Raw genomic sequence first — 10,302 nt, 5'->3', positions numbered from 1 at the left:
TATCCTCTCAGCTGGTTGGTGTGGCCGGTCTCAGCTGGTGCGGGGAAAGCTGATAGGCAAAGCACGACCACCCAGCCGTGCCCACCGAACAATTTGAATCCCACCACTGATCAAGACAGCCAATGTAAGAGGGTTTTCCTTCCCCACGGGAGCACAACAACATAATTTGTTAGCTGGTCTCTATTCCTGTCTTTGCAAGGCGGCTTATGGCAGAGCAAGAGGTCTCCTGCTCGTGGGAAAAACATCCTTCAGGTGCCGTTCCTGAAGCAGGCTAGGGATGGGGGAGAAGGTGAGTTTCGACAAGAGGCTGGAATGACAGGTTTGGCCATCTGTTGAAACCGAATATGCAAAGAGGGTGAAAAGTTTCCTGCTTTGTTCAAGAGTTCCCCTTCCTTTTGTGGATCAAACTTCAGACGATCGCTCGTGTGTGGGGTCTCTTATTCCATTGCTGTCCTCCGCTTGCCTTTTCTAATGGTTGTCACAGTCTTTCTTGCTTGGATGCACGCCATTGCAATGCACGGGCTGTATTCTATTTAATATGGCATTGCAGATAATCCTAAAACTTATGACAACAATTAAACCCAACATTGATGCGAGACATTTGTTAAGGGAATTTTGCCCCATTTTGCAACCTTTCTTACCACCATTGTTAAGTGAATCACTGCAGTTGTTAAGTTAGTAACATGCTTGTTAAGTGAATCTGGAATCAGCGGCCTCCTCATTGACTTTGCTTGTCAGAAGGTCGCAAAAGCTGATCACATGATCCCGGGACACTGCAAGCATCATAAATAGGAACCAATGGCCAAGCATCCAAATTTTGATCACGTGACCATGGGGAATGCTGCAACGGTCATAAATGTGAAAATGGTCATAAGTCACTTTTTTCAGTGCCATTGTAACTTTGGATGGTCCCTAAAGGAACTGTTGTAGGACGAGGACCACCTGCACAGTATTAATTGTTAAAAGCAATTCCACACTGAATCTTCCAGTCAAAGAGGCAGCCTTGCTTTTATCTCTATATAATGAATGCTGTATTGATCTCTCACATTCCCCTGCCTTACGCTCACACTAATGTGCATGCTACCACTCTTGGACTCAATGGTCTTTTTCGCTTGATTGTCTTTCACCCTTGTCAGCCACGCACATTCACCCATCTGCCTCTTGTTCACTCATGTTCACTTTCACTCATTTTGCCCAAAAACCACTGATGGAAGGCAGGTGACAGATTGAGATGGGAAAATAGTATTCATGATCTACTTTATGAGACATCAATCTAATGTTTTGCATGAAATCCCTAGGCTCATATCAATAAAACCGCTACATATGTTTTGCTGCACACTCAAATTCCTGGTGCCTAATCAAGCTTACTGCCCAGATCAGAATGTTAATGGAAGGAAATCAAGACCAAGCGGAATAGAATTAGACTAGAATAGAATTCTTTATTGGTCAAGTGTGATTGGACACACAAGGAATTTGTCTTGGTGCAAATGCTCTCAGTGTAAATAAAAGAAAAGATACATTTGTCAAGAGTCAAGAATCATCAGGTACAACACTTAATGATAGTCATAGGGTACTATAAGCAATCAAATCATACTAGGAAACAGTCAATATGAATCGGAAGGATATAAGTGACAGTTACAGTCATACAGTCACAAGTGGGAGGGGATGGGTGATAAGGAGTGATGAGAAGATTAATAGTAATAGTAATACAGACTTTGTAAATAGTTGGACAGTGTTGAGGGAATTATTTGTTTAGCAGAGTGATGGCTTTCGGGGGAAAACTGTCCTTGTGTCTAGTTGTTCTGGTGTGCAGTGCTCTATAGCGTCGTTTTGAGGGAAGGAGCTGAAACAGTTTATGTCCGGGATGTGAGGTGTCTGTAAATATTTTCACAGCCCTCTTTTTGACTCGTGAAGTATACAGGTCCTCCATGGAAGGCAGGTGGGTAGTAATTGTTTTTTCTGCAATCCTAATTATCCTCTGAAGTCTGTGTCTGTCCTGTTGGGTTGCAGAACCAAACCAGACAGTTATAGAGGTGCAGATGACAGACTCAATAATTCCTCTGTAGAACTGGATCAGCAGCTCCTTGGGCAGTTTGAGCTTTCTGAGTTGGCGCAGAAAGAACATTCTTTGAAATGTTTGTGTTTGCACCTTCAGCTTCTATTATAGACTTATATGCTGCTTCCCGGCGCTTTACAGCTCTCTTTAAGCAGTTTAGAGTTGGCATCTTGCCCCCAACAATCTGGCTCCTCTTAAACCGACCTTGGAAGGATGGAAGGCTGAATCAACCATGAGCCTGGTGAGAATCAAACTGCCGGAAGCCAACAGTCAGGAAAATTAGCCTGCAGTACTGCATTCTAACTGCGTCGCCACGACTCAGTACATCTATAGGGGATGGGGAATCAAATTTTTTTTTCACAAATCTCACCCCTTTTAGTTTTGCACTTTCCCATTGCACACACATCCTGAAGGAGCAGGTCTTGCAGGCAATGCTACAACGCTGCTTTTGTTATGTTGCATCTACATCCTGCAGATGCCCCTGTGCGCTTGAGATATGCGTGGTGATTCATTCATTCCCTAAGCACATGGGTGAGTCAGGCTTACACATTAAGTCATAATGTTTACTTGTATGTAATTCTATGCCGTCACCTCCTATGATTCCAGGCCGCTCGTTGTAAAACTGGAAACAGACAGCATCACATATTAAAACATTGCAACACGTACAATAAATTAAAAAAGACTATGTAGGCTCCCAAAGTAAATAAAATAATCTTTCCTGGCATAAGTGGCTTGTATAATACTCCCCTCCTCCACGCCACAGATCTGCTGGAAAACATGCTGTTGACTGTTTTCTGAAAAGATAAAAAGAGGGGAAGAGCCGTATGTTTGGGGGAACCAGTCATTTCCAAAGTAAAGATAATTCCTTTATGATCCATAAAATAATGCAGAGATAGTTGGTGTTTGGGTAACAAAGCTGTGATTGACATTTGGAGGGGGAGGGATACGGGCTACCAGTGGGTATGCCAATCAGTTCAAGAAGGTGGGATATGTCATGCATGGAGGTGGGGCTTGGAACATCACTCCCTTCTTTTCCTTCCTTCCTTTCTTTCTTTCTTTCTTTCTTTCTTTCTTTCTTTCTTTCTTTCTTTCTTTCTTTCTTTCTTTCTTCCTTCCTTCCTTCCTTCCTTCCTTCCTTCCTTCCTTCCTTCCTTCCTTCCTTCCTTCCTTCCTTCCTTCTTTCTTTCTTTCTTTCTTTCTTTCTTTCTTTCTTTCTTTCTTTCTTTCTTTCTTTCTTTCTTTCTTTCTTTCTTTCTCTATTGAGTCTCAATAAAGGCTTTGAAACTGCTAAACCTAAAGCATTTCCTGGTGGCTTCCACAATTTTTTTTTTTTCAGGGAGAAGTGCTATATAGGGATTCCTGGACACCAATAAGATAGACAGGGTTTGAAAAAAAGAAAAACATGAGAATTTTAAAAAAGGGGGTGGGTGGCAATGGGTGCCTCGTTCCTTTTTTACTTGCCTTGCACTTAAGCGAACCACAGAGCTTTGATTGTTGAGTTATGACTTCTGCCTTGAGCCACACAAAGATGCCCCTGCTGTCTTCACTGTAAAACCTTATGGGAGGAGATGGAATGTATGACAAGCCTTCTGTTTGCTCTTTAGCTGGATGAATAAAGCATATTTCTGGCCTGGTTGATAAGGAGACTTGAAGGGTACGCACTGCGCAGAGATGTTCTATTTACAATGAACCTGCCAGGAAAAAGGACCAGGACCAGAGGTGGGATTCAGCAGGTTCTGACCAGTTCTGGAGAACCGATAGCAGAAATTTTAAGTAGTTCAGAGAACCAGCAAGTGCCACACCTCTGACTGGAGATTTTACAGTATCCTTCCCCTGCCAAGCCCACCAAGCCACGCCCACAGCACAGGTAGTAAAAAAAATTGAATCCCACCACTGGTCCAGAGGCCTCCCCTGGGCCTCTGGGAGGGCGAAAACAGTCTCCCCTGGCCTCTGGAGGCCCTCCAGAAGCTGGGAACAGGCCCATTTCCAGACTTCCGGAATGCCCGTTTTATTTTATTTATTTTTTATTTATTTGATTTGTCAATTGTTTACAAGATAATAAGTATAAGTGTATACATAGTTATGAATACATGAAATGGGTACATATAAGAAAAATAAAATAAAAATAAAAGAAACAATAGGACAGGGACGGTAGGCACGTTGGTGCGCTTATACTACAGGCCTCTTAGGAAAGGGGTGAGGTCAATAGTAGACAGTCTAAGGTTAAAGTTTTTGAGGTTTGGGGAAAAAACTACAGAGTCGGGTAGAGTATTCCAGACATTGACCACTCTGTTGCTGAAGTCGTATTTCCTGCAATCAAGTTTGGTGCGGTTAACCTTGAGTTTGTATCTATTGTGTGCTCTTGTGTTGTTACGGTTGAAGCTGAAGTATTCATTGACAGGTAGGACATTGCAATGTATGATTTTATATACCATGCTTAAATCAGACCGAAGACGGCGTAATTCAAGGTTTTCTAGTTCTAGAATTTCAAGTCTGGTGGCATAAGGTATTCTACAACAAGTAGAGGAGTGGAGAACTCTTCTTGTGAAATATTTTTCCCCCCTTCCAGAACTTCCACGTGGACCCTGCACTTACCTCCATCAAAAATGGGTTGTGTGAAGACTCCTGGGAGGGGAGAGTTGGGAGGGGCAGGGCCAGTCATTTGAAATACCGGTTCAGTGAACCAGCTGTAATGTTAACATCCGGTTTGCCAGAACCAGTCCAAACCGGTAGAATCCCACCCCTGGCTAAGCATTGAAAAGAGATTGAATAAGCCAGTTTCATTTTCAGCAGTTTATTGAAGGGAAACAAGCAATTTAAGACTGCGGTGCCTCTGCTTCTAGATTTTGTGCTTGAGAGAGAGAGAAAGAAACGACTTTGGAATTTGCTGATTGTGTTCGTTTATTGGTATAGAAATGTCTCTATACTAGGAATGCAAAGATGAAAAGTTGAGGCTGCAATGTTATTAATCTTTATTCAACTGCACTGAAAAGACTTGGAATGGAGTTTTTTCTGCTTTTCCCTTTACCCTGCCCAATTCTCTTCCCCTTTCCTCCCTTCCCCACTTATTTGCACTTGTATTTTACATTTTGATAAATTTCACAAAAATTACATATATATAAATAAAACGACTGCAGTGCAGAAAAACCTTCCTTTCGATTTTTGCCTTATGCAATTCCTTTTGCTACCAGAAAGGGGCAGTCATGGAACACCTTCACAAATAAATCTTGTTTTCTAAAGCTTTGAGAATTCCTGCAGGAGAAAAGGTGAGGAGGCCGTGGAGACTCTGGAAAGAGTACAAAGAAGAGCAACAAAGATGATTAGGGGACTTTAGGCTAAAACATATGAAGAATATTTGCAGGAATTGTCTAGTGAAAAGAAGGACCAGGAAAGAAATGATAGCAATGTTCCAATATCTAAGGGGTTGCCACAAAGAAGAAAAGAAGGGGTCAACCTATTTTCCAAAACATCAGAAGGCAAGACAAAGAAACAATGGGTGGAAACTAATCAAGGAGAGAGGCAACCTCGAAATTATGAGAAATTTCATAACAGAACAATTAATCAGTGGAACTGCTTGCTATCAGAAGTACTAAGGTGTTAAAGAAGAGATTGGACAGCCATTTATCTGAAATGGTATTGGGTTGGGCTAGAATCTCCAAGTTCCCTTCCAACTCTGCTATTCTGTTAAGTTTACTCCCTGTCTCATGTGCATTTTACAAATTCTATTCATTCTGTTCCAAAGAGTTTTGAGAGCAGGTGTGTGTGCCTTTTTCTTCTTTTGAATAAAAGTTAAGCACGTAGATAAAAACTAACCCAACCTAATAGCAATAATCAGGGGAAAAGAGAGAAAAATAAAACAATAAAAAAAGAATAGTGCAAGAAAAGAAAAAAAAGTTAAGAAAAATAAAAAAGATAGAAAAAAGTATAAAGAAGTGGCTTCCGATTTTCTTCACAACAGTTGTAACTACAAATATATATTTAACCTTTCTCTAAAGTTACATTTTATTACCCTTCTTTGTATAAATCAAAATTTGTCAACTCCACCAACTATTCTTCCACTGTGGATAGTGTCAAACCTTTCCAAACCTTTCTGTGCAAGGGGGGCAGATGTATGTTCCTTGAGGTCTTATTTCATTGTGTACTCTGTCACAATTATTGACACAATTGAAACATAATAAAATTATGGCACAATTATTATGAAATCTGCCTTGAGTAGCAAGAAGCGGTATAACATGAAATCAATCAAAGCGAACTGTAAACTTCTAGGTTCTTCTTGAAGAATCTAATCACAAACTACTCCAGTCTTGAATAGATTCCTATGAAAAACTCAAATTGCTAATCACACTCACTAACATGCAATCTAGAAGCAGGGTGTCTGCAGGAGGTGGACAGCATTAAAGAAGTCAAGATCATATAATTATAGAACAGAAAGGGAACTTGGAGGTCTTCTAATCCAACCCCTGTCTAGGGCAAGAATCCTCAGACCTTCCCAGATGAATGGACATCCAAACTCTGCTTGAAATCTTCCAGGGATCTGCTATCAGAGCTGGTATTCAGCAGGTTCTGACCAGTTCTGGAGAACCGGTGGCGGAAATTTTGAGTAGTTCAGAGAACCGGCAAATACCACCTCAGACTGGAGATTTCCCTTCCCCTGCCATGCCCACCAAGCCACACCCACAGAATTGGTAGTAAAAAAAATTGAATCCCACCACTGTCTGCCACCCATGACTTCAGGAGGCTGGCTGTTCCACTGTTTAATAATCTTCACCATCAGGAAATCCCCTTTCATGTTGAGTTTGGATTCTCCTCTGTAAATTTTCCATCCATTGTTTTTTTTTTTTTTTATCTTACACTTGAGAGTTCTGGAGAATAAATCGTTCTCTCCTGGAATGGTCCTTCATGTTTTGAGAGGCGGTCTCATATCTCTCCTTAGGCTTCTTCCCTTTAGGCAAAACACCAAGTTCTTTCCACTGCCCTTCATAGGATTTAGCTTCCAAGCCCCTCATCATCTTGGTTGCTCTTCTTTGCCCTCTTTCTAGTTCCTCAACATCCCAGTTTTATTGTGGCAGCCAGAACTGGGCATAGAACTTCAGGGGTAGCCTGACCAGTGAAGTAGAGGGCAGTACTATCACTTCCTGTGATCTTGACATTATATCCCTGTGGATAGAGGCCAAGACTGCATTAGGGTTTTTTTGGGGGACAGCTTCCCAAATGACATTGCATTACACAATTGAAATCCTGCCTCTTTCATCAACTGGAAATCTGAAAAAAAAAAGTTGAGCTGCTTTAATGAATGTCAGAGAAGTGCCAAACCCACGTGAACTACAGCACTTGTGTCCTGGTTCTCCTGAACTTCTCAACAGTCTACAATACGTTCAATCATCTTTCTTCTTCTTTTTTTCTCTGGAGTGGGTGGTGGGAGCAAGGTATCACCAATTCTATACCTGTGCACTTGATTTTTACTTAGATTTTACCTAAGCAGGAAAAATCAAAAGCACAGGTGTAAAATACTTGGTGGCATAGTGGGTAAAATGCAATATGCAAGATGACTGCCCACTGCCAAGAGTTTGATCCTAACGGGTTTCAAGGTTGACTCAGCCTTCCATCCTTCCAAAGTGGGTAAAATGAGGACCCAGATTGTTGGGGGCAATTTGCTGATGTTGTAAACCGCTCAGAGAGTGGTGTAAAGCATTATGAAGTGATATATAACTCTAGGTGCTATTGCTGTTGCTACCTGAGTAAGTGGTAATAGCTGTGAGAAAGATTTTGGAGTCCTTATGGACCACTATTGTAGGTATGAGCCAGCAATGTGCTGCATTTGGTTTTTGTTCCCTAAGTATAAAACCTTACTTTTCTCACCACTGAACTGCATTTTGTTAGATACGGCCTGGTGTTCAAGTCTGTCAAGATCTGTCTGGATTTTGAACCTATTTGGTCATCTGCAAATTTGATCCCCTTCATCTAAATCATTTATGAAGATGTTGAAGAGTATCTGACCTAGGACAGATCCTTAGGGTTTCTGAACAAATGCCTTAACCTTACACCAAACATTCCTAGTGCAACTAGAGACTATCATAATGGGACACCTGGTCGACATGTTCATTTGTTTATCTCCTATGGTCATAGAGTTAACGTGAACCAGTTTGATGTTGTGATTAATGCGAGGCGGTGAGCCCTTATCCCTTAGGCAGAAAACCAGCTGGGTGACCTTGGACCAGTCACTCTCTCTCAGACCTAGGAGAGAGGCAGTGGCAAATATCTTCTAAAATCTTGCCAAGAAAATGACAGGGACTAGCCCAGGTAGTTACCGGGAGTCAAAAAACAAATTCAAGGGCACATTCACATAAAGAGTTACTGTCTACCTGAGATATTTACCAGATGGGATGATGCATGCAGCATCCCCTAACTTCATGCAACTCAATTTTGGCTGCTGCTTTGCTTCCCTCTGCTACAACAGTACTAAAAATTTCTCCTTATTGCATGCCTGAGGACTTTTTCTCAGCTACAATCTCAGCAAAGCTTACCCATCATACTAACTCCCAATTCTGCATTTTAAGCTAATGGGAGCTTATTGGTTTACCCTGGCCTCCTTCCTTCCTAAGAGTAAATGCCACTTTTTTTTTAGAGATCTGGAAACTTACTCTAAAAAGGGTAAACATACCACCGGCTGAGTCGCAAGCGCCAGCCCATTAATGAGCCGGCTCAGAGGCAAAAGATCGAACAGCCCCGGTGAGCGTTAGTGCAATGAACCAATTAAAGGCATTTTGAGTCATTATGTGAACATTTCTGCTCCATTCACATAAATAATTTTCAGGTTGTTTATTCTGCCACATGTAAATATATTCTCCCTCTTACCACCCACCTCTTCTTTTTCATCGTACTCTTAAAATGCAGAATAGTGGAGTTGTAAAACTATTCCAGAAATATGCTTGGTTTACTGTTTCAGCATTTGCTCTTCAAAATTAATGCTCAGGGCATCTTACTTAACAGATTCCTGCTTTCGCAGTGCTTGAGTTCTTAGGGAGCAATGAAAACAGAAGTTCCTTGATTTTACAGGAACACTTCTAATTACCCTCAATATAAAAATCTAAAGATCAAGTTTATCCCCCTAAAAAGTGATTTGGAAAGGTCAGATTGTTATCTAATTAGCTTTATTAATTAATATTCTTTTGCCAAAGGGAATAAAATATCTAATTAAAGACAAACAATGCTGATAGAAACTACCCTTCCTCTGAGAAAGGTTTGTACATTTTAGGTAATGAACCTTTAGAAGCAAACAGTTCAAAAATGTCATTTTTAAAGTAATAGGCTAACTAGCACAATACTAAGGAATACTACAGTGTGCAAATCATTATGGTTTGTAAACTGTGGTTAGTTTCTTAGAGTAGGTTTGATCTTACACTATGCTAGAAACAAACAATACTCTGGCTTAACATACACATGAACATGTTGCATTTATTTTGATGTCTTATTTTGTTTTTCTTAAAAATCACTTCCTAATATTGTTTCTTTCTCAACTGAAGCTTGGCTCTTCCAAAGCATTGTACAGACCTAAAATAAATTTGGCTTACTTTTTAAATTGTTTTGTGGCTAAGGAAAGGTCAGCTACAAAGTCTGTGATTAAGGGCTTTGGTTTCCCAAGTCAATCCTACTACTTCCCATTCACTGCACTTACAAATAAATACGTGTTAGAATTCCCATTGGAATCAGTGGGAACAACAACAGAGGAACTTAATTAAAGGAAACAAGACCTTCACTGAGGTCATAGTCAAGCACGGAGGGATTAACAAATGTATAATCCGTTGCCATAAAATGAATAAATCTTTCCTCAGATGAGGCAACATTTCTACCAATACTAACTTAGCAAATTGAACATAAATCCAGATAAAACATAAGAATTTTGGACAGCTGAAAACAGGGATTCAGTCTTTTTGTCAATCCTCTGGCCCTCTCAATGGCTTTAAATGCCATTAACCATCTAAGAATCTTTTTGAGCAGGATATACATTGAACAATTTTTGATCATGGTTGGTTGATTCCTTCTAGAACAATGTTTCTCAACATTATCAACTGCCTACCATACTAACTAGAGAATTTGCAGTTCCCTAGCTAGGCCGTTGAACAGATAGAATAGAATAGAATTCTTTATTGGCCAAGTGTGATTGGACACACAAGGAATTTGTCTTGGTGCAAATGCTCTCAGTGTATATAAAAGAAAAGATACATTCATTAAGAGTCAAGAATCAT

Source organism: Notechis scutatus, chromosome 1, assembly GCF_049901735.1.
Source record: "Notechis scutatus isolate UNSWTSFEM ecotype Mainland chromosome 1, rNotScu1.2, whole genome shotgun sequence".
NCBI lineage: Eukaryota > Metazoa > Chordata > Lepidosauria > Squamata > Elapidae > Notechis > Notechis scutatus.
Note: the sequence above shows the minus strand (reverse complement) of the source record.